Source organism: Leuciscus leuciscus (genome assembly GCF_965113295.1).
Source record: "Leuciscus leuciscus genome assembly, chromosome: 4".
Taxonomy (NCBI): Eukaryota; Metazoa; Chordata; class Actinopteri; order Cypriniformes; family Leuciscidae; genus Leuciscus; species Leuciscus leuciscus.
The window spans coordinates 41,597,227-41,622,416 of NC_138728.1; the positions used below are offsets into that span (position 1 = coordinate 41,597,227).

The following is a 25,190-nucleotide window of genomic DNA, read 5'->3' on the forward strand; positions in this document are numbered from 1 at the left end:
TAAATAAAATGTATCATCATCATCATGTGATTATATTTACTACTTTTGTGAATAAATCTTGCTGCAGCATTTTGGACCAGTTGAAGGCGAGCGATTTGTGACTTGGAAATACCGCAATACAATGAGTTGCTGTAGTCTAAATGGGAAGTAATAAAAGCATGAACAGCCATCTCTAGTGTTTTGTCAGTTAGGAAGTGTTTAATTTTAGACAAAAGACGGAGTTGATAGAAACTAGATCCAGTTACTGAAGATATTTGTTTGTCAAATTTTAAAGGCCCATCTAAAAGCACACCCCAAACCTTTCTTACTTTGTCAAAAAAAAAAAAAAAAAACTCAAATACTCATGAACATGTGAACACGTGATGATAAGTACGCATGTGACCATGTTATATACTTGTGCATGACCTGCCTGATCTCATGAAAATGCATCTCTATGGCACGCATTGTGTTTATCATGCAATTTTTACGCGAAAATATATTTTTTTACATGCATATAATACGCACTTTATTGAGTGTAATACACACACATCCTACAAAACTAATCCTAACCAAACATATAATACATATTACATATTACACACCACTACTAAACCTACCCTAAACCCACCCATGCCTATCATATGCACGTATAAATTGCACAATAAACACAATGTGTGCTATAGAGACGCATTTAGTGTGACCGGGTTGGAATGACGTAACAATTTCACAAATTCACGTTTATGTTGTTTACATGCAGATGGTAAAGGCATCGTTTTCAAAACGAGTGATAAAAGGCATAATATATAATATACTATATAATATACTATATATACATAATGAAGACAGACTTCACTGCCAGTTCACTTCACTGTTCACACACACACACACACACACACACACTGTTCAAGTCCTCACTTGTATAGATAGATATCGTTCATTGAGTCCTCACTTGGCCAGTGTAGAGCGACATTGGTCTGTTAGTAATATAGACATGTATGTGTGAGTGCAATGGCACATAACAATGGCAAGTAAATTGTTAGGGACTGCATAACCAAGCATAGAAAGTATCTATGAAGGCCTATATATAAATATATATAACTTATAGTTACAAAATAAAGACATACTTAACTGTTCACACACACACACACACACACACACACACAGTTCCATTGCAGGCTATTGTGAGTCCACTGTTGTATAGGTAGAGATCGTTCAGAGTTGAGATTCAATCTTGGCATGTTTAATTTTTTTTCTTTTTTTTCTTTTGATTTTTTTAAAATTATATTATGAAAAAAATGATTTAATTTTTGTTTCTTCAAAATGACCAGATGCAGCAAGTCAACTCAAAAGTTTTGAATTAGATCTTAAAGAAAGGTCCACTGTTGGATGGTAACGAACGACATATATTTGGTTGCATTTAAATTGAGCAATATTTCAAACACTGACTTTCTCTGTACATCAACATCCTAGAAACAAAGGAAACAGAAAAATAAGGACATGTCTATTGATTTTTTTTAAGAGTAGAAATTATGTTTTAATTAATAGGCAGCCAATACTATCAGTCGCATTATTAATATCTTAATATAATAATAATTACATTATAATTATAACATTTAGTTGCAGATCCCCTCTTGGCATGCTTTTTTTTTTATTAAAAAAAATGCAAATTTGAAGTTATATTTTGAGAAATATAATATAATATATATGGTAACCCTTTATAAAAACTGCATCCTATTAATCATTAGTTAAGCATTGGTAAACAGATAAATCATAATTCATAAAGCAGACATTAGTAAGCAGTTTATAAATACACCTTTAAACGCTGTATTATTGAGTTAGAAGCATATCTATAATGTGTTTAATAATTGCATTTTCATACTTTATTAAATCAATTTATCATTTCTAAATGAAGTATAGCATTATTTACAAATCAGATTTACAAATCAGTTATTTAGGTGTTTACAGTGATTAATAAGATCACTTAGAAAGTGTGAGTAAATGTAGTAGATTCAGGCAGTTATAAAGCATTTAGTAGTGGTCAGTTCACTATTTTGCGAGCTCATCTAAAGTGAGGACTAGTTATGCTTTGTAAATAATTTATAAAGGAGATTTAAAGACTCAGTTATCTTCTAAACAGAAAAAGGAAACAAACACAACACGATAGAGAACATAGAAATATTAACAGCCTTTAAATCTCCTTTATAAATGCTTTACAAGGCATAACTAGTCCTCACTTTAGATGAGCTCACAAAAACTCGTTTTCAAAAGCGTTCATTGTCAGGCCCCCAAAATGGCATTTTCGTTGAAATGAACGGCCAAAACGTTTTCAGTTTTCAGTTGAAAATGATGTCGTGTAAACAGACCCTAAAGCGTGTATTATTTATTGCACTTTAGTTTTTCGACATAACATTTTGAGATTGACCTCCAAAATCTTTACAGTGTGTTTGTGATGGCAAAAAAATGTACAAAGCAGCCAAACACGTATCGTTCTTTACCATCCAACTGGGGACGCGAAGTTCATTTTGATTAATAAAATCATTATTCACTGTATAAAGTATGCTTTACGCTATACTAAATATAGGTCACTATAGTGACCTGAAATCGTTACCTTAAAGAGCTATTTCTGTTTGATTAATCCTATAAACCCTAAAGGGACTGCATAACCAAACATAGAAAGTATCTATGAAGAGAGAAAATAAGTGTTAAATAAAATAAACAAATATTATGACTGATAAAAGGCATAATATATAATATACTATATAATATACTATATATACATAATGAAGACAGACTTCACTGCCAGTTCACTTCACTGTTCACACACACACACACACACACACTGTTCAAGTCCTCACTTGTATAGATAGACATCGTTCATTGAGTCCTCACTTGGCCAGTGTAGAGTGACATTGGTCTGTTAGTAATATAGACATGTATGTGTGAGTGCAATGGCACATAACAATGGCAAGTAAATTGTTAGGGACTGCATAACCAAGCATAGAAAGTATCTATGAAGGCCTATATATAAATATATATAACTTATAGTTACAAAATAAAGACATACTTAACTATTCACACACACACACAGTTCCATTGCAGGCTATTGTGAGTCCACTGTTGTATAGGTAGAGATCGTTCAGAGTTGAGATTCAATCTTGGCATATTTATTTTTTTTAATTTTAATTTTTTTTAAAGTTATATTATGAAAAAAATGATTTCATTTTTGTTTCTTCAAAATGACCAGATGCAGCAAGTCAACTCAAAAGTTTTGAATTAGATCTTAAAGAAAGGTCCACTGTTGGATGGTAACGAACGACATATGTTTGGTTGCATTTAAATTGAGCAATATTTCAAACACTGACTTTCTCTGTACATCAACATCCTAGAAACAAAGGAAACAGAAAAATAAGGACATGTCTATTGATTTTTTTTTTTTTTTTTTTGTAGAAATGATGTTTTAATTAATAGGCAGCCAATACTATCTGTCACATTATTAATACCTTTATAATATAATAATAATTACATTATAATTATAACATTGAGTTGTAGATCCCCTCTTGGCATGTTTTTTTTTATTTTATTTTTTATTAAAAAAATGCATATTTGAAGTTATATTCTGAAAAATATTATATAATATATATATGGTAACCCTTTATAATAACTGCATTTAATTAATCATTAGTTAAGCATTAGTAAACAGTTAAATCATAATTCATAAAGCAGACATTAATAAGCCGTTTATAAATACAGCTTTAAATGCTGTATTATTGATTTATAAGGATATCTATAATGTGTTTAATAATTGTATTTTCATACTTTATTAATTATCAATTTATCATTTCTAAATGAAGTATAGCATTATTTACAAAGCAGTTATTTAGGAGTTGTCAGTGATTAATAAGATCACTTAGAAAGTGTGAGTAAATGTAGTAGATTCAGGGAGTTATAAAGCATTTAGTAGTGGTCAGTTCACTATTTTGTGAGCAAAAGTGAGGACTAGTTATGCCTAGTAAAGCATTTATAAAGGAGATTTAAAGACTCAGTTATCTTCTAAACAGAAAAAGGAAACAAACACAACACAACACAGTGATAGAGAACATAGAAATATTAACAGCCTTTAAATCTCCTACATAACTAGCATAACTAGTCCTCACTTTAGATGAGCTCACAAAAAATTGTGAACTGACCTCTACTAAATGCTTTATAACTACCTGAACTACAGTAGAAATACATGTTAATAAAGCATTTATTAACACACTAAGTAACTATTACTATATGTCTGAATAATAAGTGTATGATGTATGAATGTACATTGAATTAGTTTAATCATTTACTCACACTTTCTAAGGGATCTTATGAACCACTGACAACTCCTAAATAACTGCTTTGTAAATGATGCTATACTTCATTTAGAAATGATAAATTGATCATTAATAAAGTATGAAAATACAATTATTAAACACATTATAGATATGCTTTTAAAACAGGAATAAAGCATTTATAACTGCATTTATATACTGCTTATTAGTGTATATTAATGCTTTATAAATGAATTAACTCTTTACTAATGCTTAACTAATGATTAATAGCGTGCAGTTATTATAAAGTGTTACTGAAGCAGTTAAACAGCAGCTCTACAGTCTCAGAGCCTCTCAAGGACAGCAGCCATTCAGACAATAGAGAAGTGTGAACGACGTGTGTTAATGGGCCACTGCAGTTCCTGCTCCAGCCTACAGGAGCGCTGCTGAGTATGGACTTAAACACACACACACATGTAAGTCCCCACTTGGTCAAAAATGTACAAAATTAACCAGAGCGTGTTTTGGCTGATTTTAACATGTTTTAAAGCATGACCAACAGGGGACTTGAAAAATGTCCCCACTTGGCTCGACGGTCCCCTGTTAGTGAGTGTGTAACGACACCAAGGTCCCCAGTTAGATAGATAGACGAGTACACACACACACACACACACACACACACACACACACACACACACACACACACTTTAATATGCTATTATACTCCATGTAACTCCATGTAAAAGCCAGAAACTAAGCTTTTTTTTGCACAGGCCTATCTAAAGGGTTAATGGTGCCACCTGGTTATCAACAGTAAAAATTACAAATTTTACCTCTTCCCAACAGGGAAAACCACCAACAATCAAAAATGCATGCTTATATGGTGTCATGGCTTTGCAAACAAAAAATGTGGTTATAATGGAAGTCAATGGGGCAAAAACAGCCACGAACAGTAAATGAGGGAGAAAAAGTTAAAATCTGATGCTGCACAAAAACTAACAATGCATCAAAACCAATGTTGTTTCTAATCTTTGACATGTCCAAGACTGTGATAAAAGGTAAAAAAAAAAATCCAGTCCACAATCACATTTTATATTGAAAATTTGTAATTTTGTGGGGGTTTTTTCCCAAATCAGTGACATCATTTACGAATTTGGCAATTAAAGAGTTAAAATCCTGAATTTTTTAAAAACATTTAGTATTTTTGAGCAGGACTAAGGTTGATTAATAGATTTATGCAAAAAAATTTGAAAAAAATATTTATCTGATACACTTTTACAGTAGTTTAATGTAGTGGCTGTTTTCAGCCACAAACATAACGAAAGGTTGTAAATTGAAACAATGCACAAGGGTTAAGTGCAAACAATAAGTCAAGTCACATTTATTTATATAGAGCTTTTTACAATACAGATTGTTTCAAAGCAGCTTTACAGAGATAACAGAAAAATAATTCAACAAACTTTGTTTCCAGAAGAAAATAGTGTCAAAGACCAGCTTAACCCTAGTCTCAGCCCACAGACCGTTGGTTGTACGTCTGATGCATATGGCACACTTTTCTGGAAACTCTTCAGGAGTTTCGAAGTCGCGATCTGATTTGTTGAATTCTACAGGATGTCCGGGAAACGCGTGTGTCTCGTTCTTTATCGGTCTGCGTGGAAACAAATGCCGTGACACCAAAACCCCTTGTGGAAGAAGAAAGCCATTGTGTTTACAACTGTGACAATAAGCACTTACCAGGATCAACTAAATGCTGGATTTTCAAAAGTATGTGAAGTTCGCGGGTCCATTGTTGCAGTAAACTTGCACAATGCTCTTGAATGAACAACCCCTAAACATGACACGGAACAAAACGAACTGTGACTGGTTGCGTTACATGTCATTCAAATGTCCTCTTGGGCAGTCCTTGACCAAGAAAAGCTTCGATTGAGTCCAGACCTTCTGCCATCAGTCTGAAGGTTTGGCTACGCGAGACTAGCTTAAGTAAGTTCAGTGATGTTTAATTTTTGTTGTAAAAAAGTTGGTCATTTTGTTAATTTATATATAAAGCCGCTCTGGAGAAAACCGTGGTGTCATCGTCCAGCTCAGTTCAATTCTCATATAATGGTGTCACTGCAGGCAGATCAATATTATTGTTGAATATTGATTTAAATGTAATGTCCCCAACTAAGCAAGCCAAAAGCCAATGGCAACAAAGGTGAAAAAAGGCGACAAAGGCGAAAAAGGTGACAGTGGTAAGGAACCAAAACCGTAATGTAAAGTGAATGTAGCAGTGGCATATTCTATGCTAATTTCACCCTCTCGCTCAGTCATGACGATATGGCGAGACAGCTTTTCACTTGACGAGAAATATTGTCACATTTTAGTCTTGCGCGTCAACCCCTAGCAAGAAATGTATCCTCACTTATATTAGTTAGTGTGATATTGTTGCATAAACTTCACATTGTACTTGTTGAACTGTTGCTAGACTAAAATGAATGAAATTGTTGGAAACATGTTGAAATGTAATATAGACAGGTAAGCAACCTTGAAATGCTAAATAAATGTACATGTATGACATAAGGATGTTTTTGTGCTCTATAAAACACAGCATGACAAAAGTAGGCTAGTATGAGTGTTTATGTCACGGGTGACAAAATGCTGGGAAAAACGGAACCTTTCTTTTCTCTTTCTATGTCCCCGAGGGGAGTTATTTTGGTGTAACACCTCACTCCGGTTCCGGGTGTAGCGGAGATATTGCGCAAACTAATTACAGCTGATGCACGACAGGTGTGAGGGAGAGAGAGGAGCGGTGTTTGTACAGGCTTTCCGCTTCACAAGAGGAGGATAAAAGAGCCATTCAGAGTCGAATTAAAGCGAAGGAAAAAGGTTGGAACCGGTAAGGTGAAGGTTGGAACTGGTAAAAGTCAATCGGTGTTCAGTTGATCAGTTGTTTGGCTGGGTCTCTGTCGTTGTGTTTTGGGGTAGAAGATCGCCGTTTTGGACGCTTACATTGGACGCTGTCATCTTGGAAATTCGTGTAAGTGAGGAACTGCCATTTGAGTCTGTCGTTTGGAGCTGCTTGTGGAATATTACTGGATTGAATTGTTGCTTGGATCTGCGCTGGAAGAGGAAAAGAGAAAGATAAGTGAATTAAATTACATCGTGGAATTAAATGTAAAGCCTGAAGCAAAGACTGTGAATGTGAAACTTACTATTGAGGAGGACATCTGTTTCAGATGCGCTGGAGAGAATGGAGAGTTGAATATTCCCATTGAAATGCATGGACGAAGCGAGTTTTCTGATCAGCCCTATTGTGTGTGAGTGATTTGCAGTTGTTTGCCTTACCTGATGCACGCTGAATTAATGCTGTGGATTTGTAGTGGACACGAGTGCTGTGTGCTAAGCTGAGAAGAGTCTCCCAACGCCTGCTTTCATTCTTGCGAAATGATCTACTTGTCCTCATCCAAAATTCAGAACGATGCAACTGAACTGGTGAAGTAATGCTTTGTATTATCCTCTCTTCCACTGAGTATTGTTGTGAAGTAATCCCTTATTGAAGGCTCCTGTTAACCCTCTCTCTCTCTGAAATTACAAGTCTCGTGAAGAACCGTATGGCTGTGGAAAAGTCTGAACCGTTATACTTAGTGATGGAGCCCTGAAGATGTATAACATCGCTGATAAAGTCGCAATTTCCTTTTTATGTCTTGACGAGAGAAACTGCTGTTGAGAGAAGAAACCTCACCTGTTACCTACCGTCTGAGTCCTGCAGATGTGCAGCAACGCTGTGAAGTGAGTTTTAAAGTCACAATTTCCTTTTTATGTCTTGACGAGAGAAACTGCTGTTGAGAGAAGAAACCTCACCTGTTACCTACCATCTGAGTCCTGCAGATGTGCAGCAACGCTGTGAAGTGAGTTTTAAAGTCACAATTCCCCTCTCACGTCCTGTTAAGAGAATCTGCTGTTAAGAGAAGAAACCTTACCTGTTACCTACCGCCTGAGTCCTGCAGATGTGCAGCAACGCTGTGAAGTGAGTTTTAAAGTCACAATTTCCCTCTCACGACCTGTTAAGAGAATCTGCTGTTAAGAGAAGAAACCTTACCTGTTACCTACCGCCTGAGTCCTGCAGATGTGCAGCAACGCTGTGAAGTGAGTTTTAAAGTCACAATTCCCCTTTCACGTCCTGTTAAGAGAATCTGCTGTTGAAGAAGTAAACATTACTTGTTACTTATCGTTTGAGTCCTGCAGACGTGCAGCAACGCCGTGGAGTAAGCCTTCCTAGCCACTATCGTTCCATTGTGCCCCGAAGACAGTGGAAAATCGTTTCAGCGGCTACTCCGGTCAAATAGCTCGAGAAGACAGGAGTTGCTCATTCTTTCTTCAAGTTGATTATTATTCAATAAAGATTGCTACCTTTGAACCAAATTACCTGCTTCCTCTTTTGTCCATCTGTTGCGTGCCTGTGGTGTTGGCTCCTCACGGTGGTGTCTGGAGTCAGGGGCGGCTGGTCATCCGAGTCCGCCCCGGCCTGCACCGGTGACACAATTTGGCGTAAGTCGGCAGGATTGCCACCGTGAGTTGTAGCGGCCACAGGTACGCGATGGTGGACGAAGAGGTCCCACCAGTTCGTTCGCAAGTAATGCCCATTATGATGGGAGCCCCTTGGGCACAACGCTATGGAGGACCAGGATCGGAGCTGAGTTTTCAGGACTGGAAAGCGCAGACGGAATATCTGGCTGGATTACAAGGACTGAGCGCATCGCAAAAGGTACAGTTTGTGCTAGGATCGTTAGAAGGAGAAGCCAAAAGGGAAGTTCTTGCTGCATCAGAAGCCACGCGGGCCACTGTGAAGAATGTCTTTGATTTCTTGTCTGGAGTATATGGAGATTCTACCCCGGTAGCCATCCTTCGTGCCCAGTTCTTTAACTGTCAGCAGGGGCCTCAGCAGACTCTGCGAGCATACTCCCTGAAACTGCGAGAGCAGTTTGGTCGGCTGAAAGGTCGACAAGATCATGGACTGGGAGAAGGAGAGGGCTTATTGAGAGACCAGTTTGTTTTGGGGCTGCGTGAAGGACCGGTGCGCCAGGGCATAAGGCTCCAGCTTCGACGAGACCCCACTATGTCTTTTGAGGCTCTTCGACAAGAGGCCTTGGCGTTGGAGTCAGATCAGGGAGAGACGACTCGGACACCGGTTCGTGTGGCGGCCAGCAGCGCCACAGTGCCCGCGCCTGTTGAGTCAAGTGAGTGGAAGCAGAAATTGAGGACAGAATTACTGGAGGATGTTAAGGGACAGATGGCAGAGTTGTCTCGGAGTCTTTTGGGTGAGCTTCATCGAGGTCGAGTCGAAGGTGGACCGATGGTGCGAGGAAGATCATATTCAGAGGAAGGGCCAAGACCTGTATGCCGCCCTCCGCGTCCGACGGGCCCCCGGTTTCAGTGGGATCATCAGGGTCGACCCATCTGTATCAATTGTGGAAATCCGGGACACATCAGCCGCCAGTGCGACCGTCGTCGAAGCTCTCAAGGGGGTTTTTAGTCCCACCGGTCACTGTGGGTCAAGTGGCCGGGACCCCTTCAAGAGACCCTTGTTCTGTTCCTGTGATGAGAGACGACTGGGTTGGGCGTTGTCCCACCGTAGAAGTTCAAGTTAATGGAATGAAGATTAATTGTCTGGTCGATACAGGTTCTCAGGTCACATTGTTTTCAGAAAGTCTGGCTCTGGAGCTATTCGCGGATCATCGGCTTCACAGGACGGAAACCTCAAGACTCACATTACGTGGAGCGAATGGATTGGATATTCCTTATACTGGGTACATCGTGGTAGACTTTCTGGTTCGAGGGGTTCCTGTCCACCAGAAAGGTGTTGTCATTGTTCGAGACCATTGCTTGGGTCTCCATCGAGCACTGCTAGGGATGAATGTCATTCTGGATTGTTGGGAAGACCTGTTTAACGGTCGACCGACCCGAACATCTCCGTTGGCAGCAAGGCAGGACTGGGACCGGATCCTGGCCGATTGTCAAAGAGTCCATGCGGCCAGTCAGGTGCAAGAGCGGGAAGATATCGGTCGAGTCATCTGCCGGTATGCTCTGTCTGTTCCAGCCCGGAGTGAGGCTGTTCTTTGGGTCCGAGTGCCGGCTGGACCCCGTGAGTCAGGTAACTGTGTCCTGGTAGAGCCTCATGAAGATTGTCAACCCATCGAAGTAGCCCATGGGCTAGCGGTCATACGACGAGGGCGAGTTTCAGTGAAGGTGCGAAACGCCCATCCCTACCCAGTACTCCTTCGTCGACACCAACGGCTGGTCCGAGTTTCATCTGTCCGTCCTGTCCAAGTCCAAGAGCAACAAGATGTCTGTTTCAGGCAGGTGAGCCCTGCGGTGGTAGAAGTTGCCGTCCGTCCAGTGGAGGCCAGTACAGGCCCTGTGAGAGGAGGAATGCCGACCCATTTGATGGGGGAGTCTTTGAAGGGTGAGGACCTGGAAGAAGGACAAGTGTTACAGCTCCAGGAGCTCCTGAAGAGGTGGAAACATGTGTTCTCAACCCATGAGGAAGACTATGGTTGTACAGGAGTGATTAAGCACCAAATACCCACCGGAGAAGCAACACCTAGTCGGGAGCGGTACCGTCCGGTGCCCCCCACTCTCTACACTGAAGTCCGCGCTCTGCTAAAAGGGATGCTAGATGGAGGGATTGTTCGAGAAAGTAGTAGTCCATGGGCAGCCCCGATTGTCTTAGTACGGAAGAAAACGGGAGCCTGGAGATTTTGTGTTGACTACCGCAAGCTCAATAGTGTGACCAAGAAAGATGCATTCCCGTTGCCGCGAATCGAAGATTCACTCACGAGTTTGACTCAAGCAGCATGGTATTCGACCTTGGATTTGGCCAGCGGATACTGGCAAGTACAGATGGATGACCGCGATAGAGAGAAGACTGCCTTCACCACACCGTTCGGGCTATTCGAGTGGGACCGGATGCCGTTCGGGTTGTGCAACGCCCCCGCGACCTTCCAGCGACTTATGCAGCGATGCCTGGGAGGGCAACTAGTTGAATCCACGCTGGTCTATTTGGACGATGTAATCGTTTTTTCCCCTGACTTTCAAACTCACCTGCATCACTTAGAGAATGCCTTCCGGGCCATGGAGAAATATGGGCTAAAATTGAGACCAGAAAAATGCCAGTTGTTTCGCAAAGAGGTACAGTTCCTGGGACATCGAGTCAGCGCTGCCGGTATATCCCCTGATCCAGAGAAAGTTGCAGCAGTCCAAGGCTGGGAGCCCCCACGAACGGTGAGACAAGTGCGGTCCTTCCTAGGCTTCGTAGGATATTATCGACGATTTATTAAAGGATTCTCTGGGCTTGCTAAGCCATTGAACCAGCTTCTTGCTGGTACTGGACGTTCCCGTGGCAAAGGCTCATCGACAGTGCAATGGGACGCAGCATGTGAAACGGCCTTCCAAAATCTGAAGCAGGAACTTTTGGGGGCCCCTATCCTGGCCTATGCAGACTTCACTCAGCCGTTCCTCCTGTATACCGATGCCAGCAATGCAGGATTGGGGGCGGTATTAGCCCAAGAGCAACAAGGAGTGGAGAAGGTAATTGCTTATGCCAGTCGAAGTTTACATCCTGCAGAGCGGAACGCAGCAAACTACAGTTCCTTCAAGATAGAGTTGCTAGCCATGAAATGGGCCATGGCCGAGAAATTCAAAGACTACCTGTGGGGAGCTAAGGTGACTGTGATCACGGACAACAACCCTCTAGTCCATTTACAGACTGCCAAGTTGGGAGCAGTGGAGCAGCGGTGGGTGGCTCAGCTTGCTAATTATGACTATCAGCTTAAGTATCGACCCGGCAGAGAAAACGCTAATGCTGATGCATTGTCCAGACTCCCAGCCATTCAGAGAAACGGTCAAACGCACCTCGATGCCCCTGGTCAAGAGGATGAATTGTTGGTGGCGGTCGTGGAAGCTCCCGGGACCCAGGGGGACATTCCGTCCAGTTGGGGATGGGACCCCGGACGGTGGAGCAGGTTACAGCAAGGAGACGAAGACCTGTGTCAGGTCGCCTCGCATCTCAGGCGAGGCTTCAGGCTGCGAGCTGGGGAAAGGCAGGCTCAGACAGTGGGAGTACAACAGCTCCTGAAACAGTGGAAGAGACTGCGGATCAGAGGAGGGGTAATTTGCCGTTCACTGCGAGATCCAAAAACTCAGGAAACCAGGTATCAAGTGGTGGTTCCAGAGGACCAAGTCCAAGAGCTGTTGAATGCCTATCACACCCATGCTGGCCATCAAGGCCAAGAAAAGACTTTGTCACTGTTGAGGAGGTATTTCTACTGGTCAAGGATGGAGAAGAAAGTTGAAGAGTTTGTTCAGAGTTGTCCACGGTGCACGCTGTTCAAACTCCGGAAGGAACCTCGAGCCCCACTGGTCCCCTTTCGGCCGAAGGCACCTCTGTACATCATAGGGATTGATTTCCTGACTCTAGGGAGACCCGCAGATCGATATCAAAACATCCTGGTAATGACGGATCTGTTTACCAAGTACGCTTGGGCCGTCCCCACGGTAGACCAGACGGCAGTGACTACGGCCAATGCCCTTTGGAAAACGGTAATACAGCCGTTCGGCTGTCCAGAGACCCTCCATTCGGACCAAGGTCCAAATTTTGAGTCCCGAGTCATACAGGAGCTGAGCCAGCTTTATGGTTGTCGAAAGACACACACGACTTCGTATCACCCCCAAGGCAACGGGGGATGTGAAAGATTCAATCAGACCCTGTTGGGGCTATTGGGAACGTTGGAGAGTGAGCAGCAGTGTCAGTGGGCCGAGAGCCTCCCTACGTTACTACAAGCCTATAATAATAGCGTGCACAGCATCACCGGGTATGCCCCTTCTTACCTCATGTTTGGGCGTCATCTACGTCTACCTGTAGACTTGCTTCTGGGCACCGAGGCCACCGAAGGAGAGTACAACACAACGGACTGGGTAAATCGACACCATCAACAACTACTAAATGCCTACAAGCGAGTTTCAGACCATTTGAGTGCTGCAGCAGCTAAGAACAAGCGACTGTATGATCGAACTGCCAGAGAAGCCCCTTTACTGCCTGGAGAGCGAGTGCTGGTAAGGGACAACCGACGTCCAGGGAAAGGAAAGCTCCATGATCGTTGGGAATCGACACCATATGTGGTGGAGCACCGGCAGGGGCCTGATGCTCCAGTCTATTCGGTACGGCCTGAGGGAAAACCGGGACCTATACGAGTGCTTCATCGAAATTTGCTCCGTCCATGTCCGAACTATCCACAGCCAGCGGCTGAAATACAAAGTGCGCCGCTTGCTTCCAATGTGCCCATGGTAGGGTGGGCAATAGTCCCAGGGAATCCCGAAGCGGAGGCCCGAGCGGCTTCACCTACGCCACCCCGACGGTCCCAGCGGGACAACCAAGGACAGCCGCCTGAGAGATATGGCGAATGGCATTAGAGAAGACCGGTTCCAGGGACTAGAACCGATTGGCAAGGGGGGATGTCACGGGTGACAAAATGCTGGGAAAAACGGAACCTTTCTTTTCTCTTTCTATGTCCCCGAGGGGAGTTATTTTGGTGTAACACCTCACTCCGGTTCCGGGTGTAGCGGAGATATTGCGCAAACTAATTACAGCTGATGCACGACAGGTGTGAGGGAGAGAGAGGAGCGGTGTTTGTACAGGCTTTCCGCTTCACAAGAGGAGGATAAAAGAGCCATTCAGAGTCGAATTAAAGCGGAGGAAAAAGGTTGGAACCGGTAAGGTGAAGGTTGGAACTGGTAAAAGTCAATCGGTGTTCAGTTGATCAGTTGTTTGGCTGGGTCTCTGTCGTTGTGTTTTGGGGTAGAAGATCGCCGTTTTGGACGCTTACATTGGACGCTGTCATCTTGGAAATTCGTGTAAGTGAGGAACTGCCATTTGAGTCTGTCGTTTGGAGCTGCTTGTGGAATATTACTGGATTGAATTGTTGCTTGGATCTGCGCTGGAAGAGGAAAAGAGAAAGATAAGTGAATTAAATTACATCGTGGAATTAAATGTAAAGCCTGAAGCAAAGACTGTGAATGTGAAACTTACTATTGAGGAGGACATCTGTTTCAGATGCGCTGGAGAGAATGGAGAGTTGAATATTCCCATTGAAATGCATGGACGAAGCGAGTTTTCTGATCAGCCCTATTGTGTGTGAGTGATTTGCAGTTGTTTGCCTTACCTGATGCACGCTGAATTAATGCTGTGGATTTGTAGTGGACACGAGTGCTGTGTGCTAAGCTGAGAAGAGTCTCCCAACGCCTGCTTTCATTCTTGCGAAATGATCTACTTGTCCTCATCCAAAATTCAGAACGATGCAACTGAACTGGTGAAGTAATGCTTTGTATTATCCTCTCTTCCACTGAGTATTGTTGTGAAGTAATCCCTTATTGAAGGCTCCTGTTAACCCTCTCTCTCTCTGAAATTACAAGTCTCGTGAAGAACCGTATGGCTGTGGAAAAGTCTGAACCGTTATACTTAGTGATGGAGCCCTGAAGATGTATAACATCGCTGATAAAGTCGCAATTTCCTTTTTATGTCTTGACGAGAGAAACTGCTGTTGAGAGAAGAAACCTCACCTGTTACCTACCGTCTGAGTCCTGCAGATGTGCAGCAACGCTGTGAAGTGAGTTTTAAAGTCACAATTTCCTTTTTATGTCTTGACGAGAGAAACTGCTGTTGAGAGAAGAAACCTCACCTGTTACCTACCATCTGAGTCCTGCAGATGTGCAGCAACGCTGTGAAGTGAGTTTTAAAGTCACAATTCCCCTCTCACGTCCTGTTAAGAGAATCTGCTGTTAAGAGAAGAAACCTTACCTGTTACCTACCGCCTGAGTCCTGCAGATGTGCAGCAACGCTGTGAAGTGAGTTTTAAAGTCACAATTTCCCTCTCACGACCTGTTAAGAGAATCTGCTGTTAAGAGAAGAAACCTTACCTGTTACCTACCGCCTGAGTCCTGCAGATGTGCAGCAACGCTGTGAAGTGAGTTTTAAAGTCACAATTCCCCTTTCACGTCCTGTTAAGAGAATCTGCTGTTGAAGAAGTAAACATTACTTGTTACTTATCGTTTGAGTCCTGCAGACGTGCAGCAACGCCGTGGAGTAAGCCTTCCTAGCCACTATCGTTCCATTGTGCCCCGAAGACAGTGGAAAATCGTTTCAGCGGCTACTCCGGTCAAATAGCTCGAGAAGACAGGAGTTGCTCATTCTTTCTTCAAGTTGATTATTATTCAATAAAGATTGCTACCTTTGAACCAAATTACCTGCTTCCTCTTTTGTCCATCTGTTGCGTGCCTGTGGTGTTGGCTCCTCACGGTGGTGTCTGGAGTCAGGGGCGGCTGGTCATCCGAGTCCGCCCCGGCCTGCACCGGTGACATTTACTCTAATATGGTAAATATTATAATGTTTAGACCCGTGTTTACTGTTAAATACTGTGTTTGTGGATATCTGCTCAAACGTAGATATGTGTAGCGTGGTAACAATAATGTTTAATAGTTTGGAGCGGCTCAATCGCTTCAGTAAATGTTCTCTGCACACGCTGTGAGTTTGGGTCACTCGCGCTGTGCGTTTGAAAAGCAAAACGTGCCAAACGGTAGGCTTCATGTTTTTACTCCAATCTCATTTCATAACAAATGAAGATATTTGAAGTAACATATCCTAATCCATGTATCTTTCTTTAGTGTACTGAAGTGTTCCTTTCTAATGATTTAAAGTTATAGGCCGCTGTAAAAGATCCCACTGGAGGCAAGTTGAGAGATGAGAACCCAAGTGCAGTTTATTAAACAAAACCAAACATGAAACAAAAACATGGCGTGGCATGAAAACTCAAAACAAGACATGATCATAAACAGGACTCACAACAGTGGTTACAGGAGAAAATACTTGACAAAGACACATGGCAAACATGAGGGCTTAAATACACACAATACTGATGACTAGACAAGGGACACCTGTGAACAATGAAACAATGAACCAATGACAACATGACACATCAGACATGGGAATACATGGCAGGATCACATGACAGACAAGGAAACATGACGTGAACAAACCCAAAAACAAAACCGTGACAGCCGCCTGCATTTCTTCCCTCCAAAAATTAGTTTTCTGTACAAAAGTCAAAATAATTAATATTGTTATTATTATTTTATGCAGCCCAAGTATATGCCTACAAGATACAACAAACCTGGTGTTCTTTATATATACACACACACACATTATATATATATACATTTTTTTTTAATCTAAATAGTAACTAGAAAAATCACAGTTAGATTTTCTTCCCCTATAGTTTCTCCTGAAACTTTTTTTTCTACAGGGACCACATGCCACTGAGTCCTGCTGACTTAAACATGGTAGCAAACAACTTGGAAATGACAGGTAATATTGAACAGGAACTGTTTCGGGAATGGCACAAAGGTGAGTGACTGTTCGAGTCTTTCTGTTAAGATCAGTCAGTGTGCTCAATGATATGCCTGTAAGATTTTCTGTCCTTATGTGCCTCATTCCAGTCCTCAGAATTAGCAGTTGAATGAAAAATGACCCAGCACTGAGGGAGAAAGTAATCTCTCAACTTTAATGGCACCTTTGTCTGAGAATATATAATAAGAATATGAGGGGCGTTACACGGGGTTAACCAATACACGTGCATACCTTCCATTGAATAACAAGTCCATATATGGTCAGTTTCTGGCTAGCTTATATCTACCCTATACGGTATTAAAGTGGTCAGAATAGGAGAACATTTTCCATCCTAACCTAGAGGTCCACATAATGAAACAAGACTTTGTAAAGAGTGACTGAGTTAACTGGTTTATATGGGCTGGCCTTAAAATGAGACACAGCTGTAAGCAATCAGGCATGATGAGTCTGGGCAATGGATTATGGGAAATGTAGTCCATGTCCATGAGGGAATGACAATGTACTCGTTCATTGTAGCGGCCAAAGCCGTTTCAAACAACTGGTAGTCATCCATTGCCATCTTGCAATGTTCACTAATGACTTAGACGTCACAGCGCTGTCATCATCTGTTTAGCTCGCCTCTGGCCCGCCTATATCAGATAACCCGATGTGATTGGTGCAGCTCAGATACAAGGGCATATTTAATGAGCATCATTACTTGATGCCAGAGTAAACTCGCTGAGCAAATTCAACTTGTGCTCTCGCGAGAACTTAGTTTCCACGGTATTATACTGGTAGGACAATCTGATAAGGTATTTTTCACTGTAAAATCATCCTACCATTGCCTAATAACAATCTTCGGCACAATTACACTGAATTGTTTTACGTAGTCACAGACGCGAAGCAGAAACCTATGGTGTTATATGTGTGCCTCAATCCTGACACATTACATTATATTTTGAACAGAAATTAACAATCGCAAAAAAAAAAAATTCGTTTGAGCAAAGAAAAACCGATTCTGTGCTCAATAAATGTATTTGCTTGTTTGCTATTATCCATATTAACGTGCAATAATAACCCCTCTCACGCAGTTTACTCAGGTGCTCTCTCACAAACTTATTCTCTGCACTCCTGTCAAGTGTTGCAACAGTGTTACAAGTGTGCCACAAAATCAACCAATCTGAAAATTAAAGGTCAATTGTGATTGGCTGTTGGTCTCCAATCACCACGCAGCACAAAGAAGACGAAAAAGGGATTTTATGGATAGATGTCTACTCTAGCGACCATCAAACATGACAGAGTCAAATGGTGAAAACGGCAACAATATGCCACAACATCAGGTGAGTTAGTAATTTCTAGTTTTATGATGTTACGGTTTTCTATGCCTTTGATGAAACCCTGCTATTATTCGACCGTTGCGTAAAAAATGAAGTTTGCTAGCTAGCTGAAGCTTATAACTTAAGCTAATAATCTACCGGCTAGCGTTAATGACAGCAAGCATGGCTAACTCTTGTAGAATATTACTTGTAACTTATTTATTGTCATTTTAATGATTTAGGGTCATGATACAGTTGAGTCAGCAGCCAGAAATTTGGTGTCTCCCCCTAGTATGGCCACAAACTGCCCAACACGGCCCTCAGAGACAGAGCTCCCTGTCCCTAGAAATGTGCCTGTAACAGTGCAGCAAGAAATGACAAGGTTCGTTATTCACCTACAGTACTGTAGATATGCTTGTATTCAATTTTCAAATCTTGTTACGTGTTAAATGCAATTTGGTAACGTCCAGTTGGTTTAATTACTTGGATGTCTACATTATGATTCACCTTGAGACATGACCTTGGATTTCTAGGCCAATTGCCTTGTAAAAAAAATATGCTATTTAGAATATTAGCTTGATTGTTATATTTACTGTATATATAATAAACTAATATAAAGCTGTAATTTAATCCACAGATCTTTTCCAGGATATTTCAAATCAAACTTCAGTCGTGGTAAAAAGAGGTGTTTGACTGCCACCAAGCAACTGGTAAAGACAAGCAAAACAATTGCTCTCAATTTTTATCTTCTTCCCAAAAATACATCCCACACACCGTTGCCAACTGAGGAGCTTGAACTCCTCCAGGCGGGTATGGGAAGACAAACAGTGTCTCTTCCAGAAGATGGTGACCACACAGAGGTACATATCCCAGTCCAGCTTTTTGACTTGAATGAAAGATAGTTATTGTAAAATATACTTAAGTCTTGTCACTGTCAAGGATTTCTCTGTGGGTATCTTTATTTTAATTTTACTTTTTCGTTAACCAAGATTTCAAAGCACCTGGCTAACACATTTACAAAAATGGAGGATCTTTGTGGGGGATGGCTCTTGCATAAGGCAACAGGTCTATAAGTCTATGATTGTTTTGTTGAATTGTCATATTTACTGTTAATCAAATGCCAATCTTCTATTTATTTTTGGTGCATGTAAACCCCTTATGGTGTATTAATTACTTGCTGCAAGCATTAGAGATGACAGATGGACAAAATGTTTTTTTTTCTTCAACAAAACAAATCATTTTAAGGCATTTTTCTCTCTCTCTTTCTCTAAATAAAGGTGGCAGTGGTCAACGGAAGCTGACTGTCATTCCACCAGAAGCAGAGGGGTATTCTGTCAAAGCTCTGCGAGCTGCGTCAGCGGGGGGCAAAGACACTTTTTACATCGTACCACTCCAGGAGACTTTAGACACCTCTCCTCTGCCTCCTGACTCAGAGCATTTTTCAAAAATGCCAAAGACAACATGTTACCAGTGTAATGAGACGATGCCTTTGCATATGCTTGCAGTACACATTAAGACATGCAAGGGAAAACTCACCTCCGATGAGACTTGTGAAGAGGTGAGAGCAAGTTTGTTTGTCTAATGTAAATGAAAATAAAAATATTTTGAATACTTTACTTCAAATACTGTTTTGTAAATCTGCAGTCCTCTGATGAGTTATGGGTTGTGGAGAACAAGTGCAAGGTAAGGCCATAACTAAAATCACTTTAATTGCCTTTGTTGCACCCCTGGAAAAGGGGAAAATAGACATAAATAAAATGAGACGACACAAACTCGTTGTCTGTGCGCCAGCTGTATTGAGTGTGTCAGCTACTGCCTGCAGCCTTTGGTTTCCCCCTAGTGGACATTTCCTCAATTACACTTCATTTTTCTCTAGTACCGTATTTTCCGGACTATAAGTCGCTCCGGAGTATAAGTCGCATCAGTCAAAAAATGCGTCATGAAGAGGAAAAAAACATATATAAGTCGCACTGGAGTATAAGTCGCATTTATTTAGAAATTTATTTCACAAAATCCAAGACCAAGAACAGACATTTAATCTGGAAAGGCAAGTTATTCAACTACACAGTAGCACACAGAACAACAGGCTGAATAGGTGTCCGGTATGTTAACGCAGCACATTAACAGTTATTCAGCTACACAATAGCATAAAGAACATATACCTGGGAAGCTGAATAGGCTAAATTAACATAAGCCAGGGAGTCCAACAAGCAAGTTACCAGTAAACAAGTTCACCAAGCTCCCGCGATCTCATTCCACATCACTGAATCCATTGAATTTTCTTCATATGGTGTCGCTTCTGAATAACTCCGCCAACTAGAGCGCCCTCTCGCGGCTGTAGACGGTAATGTTTTCTCTTGGTTCATCTCAGTCTGAATTAATTTTGATATATAAGTCGCACCTGAATATAAATCGCAGGACCAGCCAAACTATGAAAAAAAGTGCGACTTATAGTCCGGAAAATACGGTATATATCATATTGATTTTAACCACACTACACCTTTTGCACCAGTAATCTTTGTTTCAGTTGCTTGTAACATGGAGCTACTTTCTTTCAAATTTCAGGTGGTTTGTCCAATTTGCACCAAAGAATTCCCAGACGACGAGATCACATTCCATGCTAGCCTTTGTGGAGAGAGGTAATCTGCTTTGTTCAGCTCTCTGTATAATACGTTTATTTTTTTTCAGGTTAAAGTCTATGTATACATATACAGGTGTTTGAAACTGCATTTGTTTTCATGTACAGCTTTGAATCTATAGTGACTTCTGAAGCAAATAGCAGTGGCCCAAGTACCCATGCTCAAACTCCAGTATGTAAATCAATAAGGTATGTTTTATTTAGATGCCTTTCGTGTGAGTTTATATCAAATACAGAAATATTTATTTACACAATCCATGTTTTCATGTTTTTTAGTCATCTTATCAAGACATCACATACTATCAAATTATTTAACACAGCACATGGTGCAGTAATTCATAATCACATATAATTTAATTATTTTCCAAACACTGTTCTGCACACTGCTGGATGGAACTATGGGTAACACTTTATAATAACGTTCAGTTGTAAGTCATTTATAAGTGGTTAGTTAATGATGAACTAATCATTTACAAAACATTCATAAATGATTAGCAAGTGATATACTAACATTTTATGTATGTTTTGTAAATTCAGTTACAAGTAATTTACAAGTGATTAGTAAATGATTAACTAATTATTTACAAAACATGACTATGCGTTCATAAATTATTAATAAGTGATATGTTCATTGATTCTTGCCCTATTGATTTTTGAAGTGGTAATCTACGAATGATGTGTAACACATTTACAAGTGATGAATAGTTTACACTTTAGATTAGGGGACGCAGAAAGTGTTGTAAATGATTTATTCATGAGTTTACACATCATTGTGTTGAACACTGTTACTTACCTGTTACAAATTATCTGTACGTGTAAACAAGGCATTTACCACACTTTCTGCACCCTCTAATAGCTACATACATACAAAAAAAAAACATAATTTATTAAACATTTATTAGTTAATCATTAACTAATCAATTGTAAATGACTTACAACTGAATATACAAAACATACATACAATAATGAACATATCACTTATTAATCACTTATGAACGCATAGTCATGTTTCGTAAAATAATAAGTTAATCATTTACTAATCACTTGTAAATGACTTGTAACGAAATTTACAAAACATACATACAATGTTAGTATATCACTTGCTAATCATTTATGAATGTTTTGTAAATGATTAGTTAATCATTAACTAACCACTTACACATGACTTACAACTGAACGTTATTATAAAGTGTTACCGAACTATGAAATGGCAATAATGTATACACATTGTTTTTGATATTTTGGGACTATTTTATATGTTCTCTGTCCTCTTTAAGTACGGAAGATATATTGGACTTCCTTGAACATCAAGTTGACACAACAACAGAATTTAAGTTGTGTGTGGACAGAGAAGACCTTCCAGACAGGGGCATTCTGCAGTGGAAAAGAAAGAAAGCTGCATCTCCTGCCAGTACTCTGAAGGTGGTGTATATAGGAGAGGCAGGTATTGATACAGGAGCCCTTAGGAAAGAGTTTTTAACTGGTAAGTTGGTCATTTAATTGTTGTGTTCTAATATGAAACAAAACCAATCAATCAGCTAAAACTGGGTATTGCTGTTTTGTCCTAGATATGGTTTCTGGTATTGAAAACAGATTCTTTGAAGGAGCTGGAAACCAGGATAAAAATCCCAAGTACTCCTTGACAGACCTTGATAACGAGAACTTCAGGTTTGTACATACTTTTTTTTTCACATTACTGCATGTACTGGATGTAAGGATTTTATAACTGAGATGTTTTGTACCTTGCACACAGAACTATTGGTGAAATAATGGCAGTCAGCCTGGCACAAGGTGGCCCACCTCCTGCTTTTTTGAGAGGGTGGTGCTACAGCTTCCTCTGCACAGGAGAAGTGGACTTAGGCCCCGTCCACACTACTGCATTTTCGTTTAAAAACTGAGACCTTTTGCTACGTTTGCATCTCCCGTCCACACTAAAACGGCAAAAACGGAGACCCAAAACGGAGAAGTTTAGAAACGCTGCCGACCAGTTTTTCGTTTTGAATCTCCGGAGGGCGTTTTAGTCTGGACGGGTCAAAACGGAGGACTTTAGAAACGATGACGCAGAAGCTCACGCTCGGCTCTATGATTGGGTGTCATCGGTCATGGCGTATCCTTCCCTGATTCGTCAGCCACCCATCACTTTAAGTAAAAGTTCCACCTCGTCATCGGTCCATGAAAAGAAATCTCTGGTCTTCGACATTTTTAATCTTTGCAGAGGTAATGTTGTTCTGGGAACATTATCAAGGTATCAATTTGAACTGCCACTTAATCCTTTCTTACATTTGCCTAGTAATATATTGGAATTTCCATTTTGTATAACCTTTACAAGCCTATATTTCAACCAAATATGCATTCATTATATTTAACCAAATATGCATTCACTGTTTCTTTATAGCCTGATGCTGATTTCATAATGATGAGCGTCCAGCCCAATTTCAGTGAAAAGGGGACTTCTAAAGAGAGAACTGAGAGGAAGATCATCAACTTTCTGCAAGATTTCTTGCAGGAGGTTGAAATTTCAGGTACTATATACTTTATAGTATGCATACACAATTACACATAACAATTTGAATGTACTGAGCACATTCTTGAATCATTTATTTTATCTGTAAATTTGAATAGCTTCTCATGTTATTTGAAATATACATCAATCACAGATGGGGAGACAGAGAGTGCAGCTGGTGACGCAGAGCCTGTTGCAGTGCCACACATGCTCCAGTGGATGACGGGGCAGTCCCACATCCCTATCCTCCCTGATGAAAAGAGACATTTCAAAATAACATGCAACTTTGACCACAACTGCAGGGAACGACTAGGAGATCACTCAGTTTGCTACCCAATTGTTAGTGCATGCACTCAGACTGTGACTGTTTCCAGTACAGCATCTTAGCACTTACATTGACTTTAGAAGAATCATTTACATTTACATTTAGTCATTTAGCAGACGCTTTTATCCAAAGCGACTTACAAATTTGGACTAAATTAAGCAAGTCATCGCGAAGAGGCAAAAACAACGCAAGAAGTGCTCAAAATACGAAGTTCAGGCATTATTCAGAGTAGCATAAGCCCGATAAGCGAGAATTTACAGGAAAAGGTTGTTTTATTTATTTTTTTTTAAATTATGAGGTTAAGTGCTCACGGAAGAGAAGAGTTTTCAGCTCTTTTTTGAATGTTGTCATGGATTCTGCATTCCGGATGCGGGTGGGGAGATCATTCCACCAGCATGGAACTGTGAATGAGAATGTTCTGGAAAGTGATTTTTTGGCTCTCTGTGATGGAACCACGAGACGTCGCTCGTTGACCGATCGAAGGCTTCTGGTAGGGATGTAGACTTGTAGGAGTGAGTGAAAGTAGGAGGGAGCTGAGCCTGTGACAGATCTGTAAGCAAGCGTCAATGCCTTGAACTTGATGCGAGCAGAGGGAGGTAGCCAGTGCAGTGAGATGAACAAAGGAGTGACGTGGGCCCTCTTGGGCTCGTTGAAGACAAGACGAGCTGCAGCGTTCTGAATCATTTGTAGAGGTTTAGTTGCACATGATGGAAGTCCAGCCAGAAGAGCATTGCAGTAGTCAAGCCTAGTAATGACCAGGGCCTGGACGAGAAGTTGTGTTGCATGCTCAGTTAGGAAAGGCCTGATCTTCCTGATGTTGTGCAGTGCAAACCTGCATGATCGAGCTGTCTTTGAAATGTGATCTGTGAAGGTCAGCTGGTCATCAAACGTTACTCCAAGATTTCTGACCGACCTTGATGGGGTGATTGATGATGATTCTAGCTGGATAGTGAAGTTGTGCTGTAGAGGGCCTCTCCATCCGACCCTGAAGGACCTACCTGTGAGATAGCCCTCGAACCACGGAGGGAAGTTCCTGTGATGCCCAGTGATGAGAGGCTGGACATAAGGATCTGATGATTCACAGTGTCGAAGGCAGCAGACAGATCCAGGAGAATGAGGACTGAAGATTTGGAAGCAGCTTTTGCGATCCGTAGGGCTTCAGTGACCGACAGTAGTGCAGTCTCAGTTGAATGCCCTTTCTTGAAGCCAGATTGGTTGACATCCAGCTGGTTGTTTTGAGACAAGAAGGATGTTACTTGGTTGAAAACAGCTCTTTCAAGTGTTTTCGCAATGAATGGTAGGAGAGAGATAGGTCTGTAATTCTCTACAGATGATGTGTTTAGTGTTGTTTTTTTAAGCAGTGGAGTAACCCGAGCCTGTTTGAATGCTGTAGGGAAAGTGCCAGTATGTAGGGATGAGTTGATGATGTGTGTGAGTGCTGGTAGAAGTGTGGGAGAGATGGCTTGTAGAAGGTGTGAGGGGATGGGGTCTAGAGGGCAGGTGGTAGGATGACTGGAGAGGAGAAGTGTAGATACTTCTTCTTTGGATAGCAGAGAAAAGGAGGACAGAGGGATATTGGCTGTGGAAGTGGTCAGTCTGGGTTCCTGTGTGTGTGGAGCTGAGAACTGACTGCTGATAGTTGTTGTTTCGTTCGTGAAGAAGTTCGCAAAATCGTCAGCAGTTAACCCTCTGAGGTCGAGAAACGCGCCGACGCGT

At 41.2% G+C, this 25,190-nt stretch overlaps 1 long non-coding RNA gene across 1 annotated transcript; it reads left to right on the plus strand.

Moving 5' to 3' along the window:
- The first annotated feature begins 19,309 nt into the window (after positions 1-19,309).
- Positions 19,310-20,643, plus strand: LOC309496183. The gene is made up of 3 exons (XR_014205040.1): positions 19,310-19,566; positions 19,653-19,691; positions 20,574-20,643. It is a non-coding gene; the product is annotated as an uncharacterized lncRNA (long non-coding RNA).
- Positions 20,644-25,190: the final 4,547 nt, after the last annotated feature.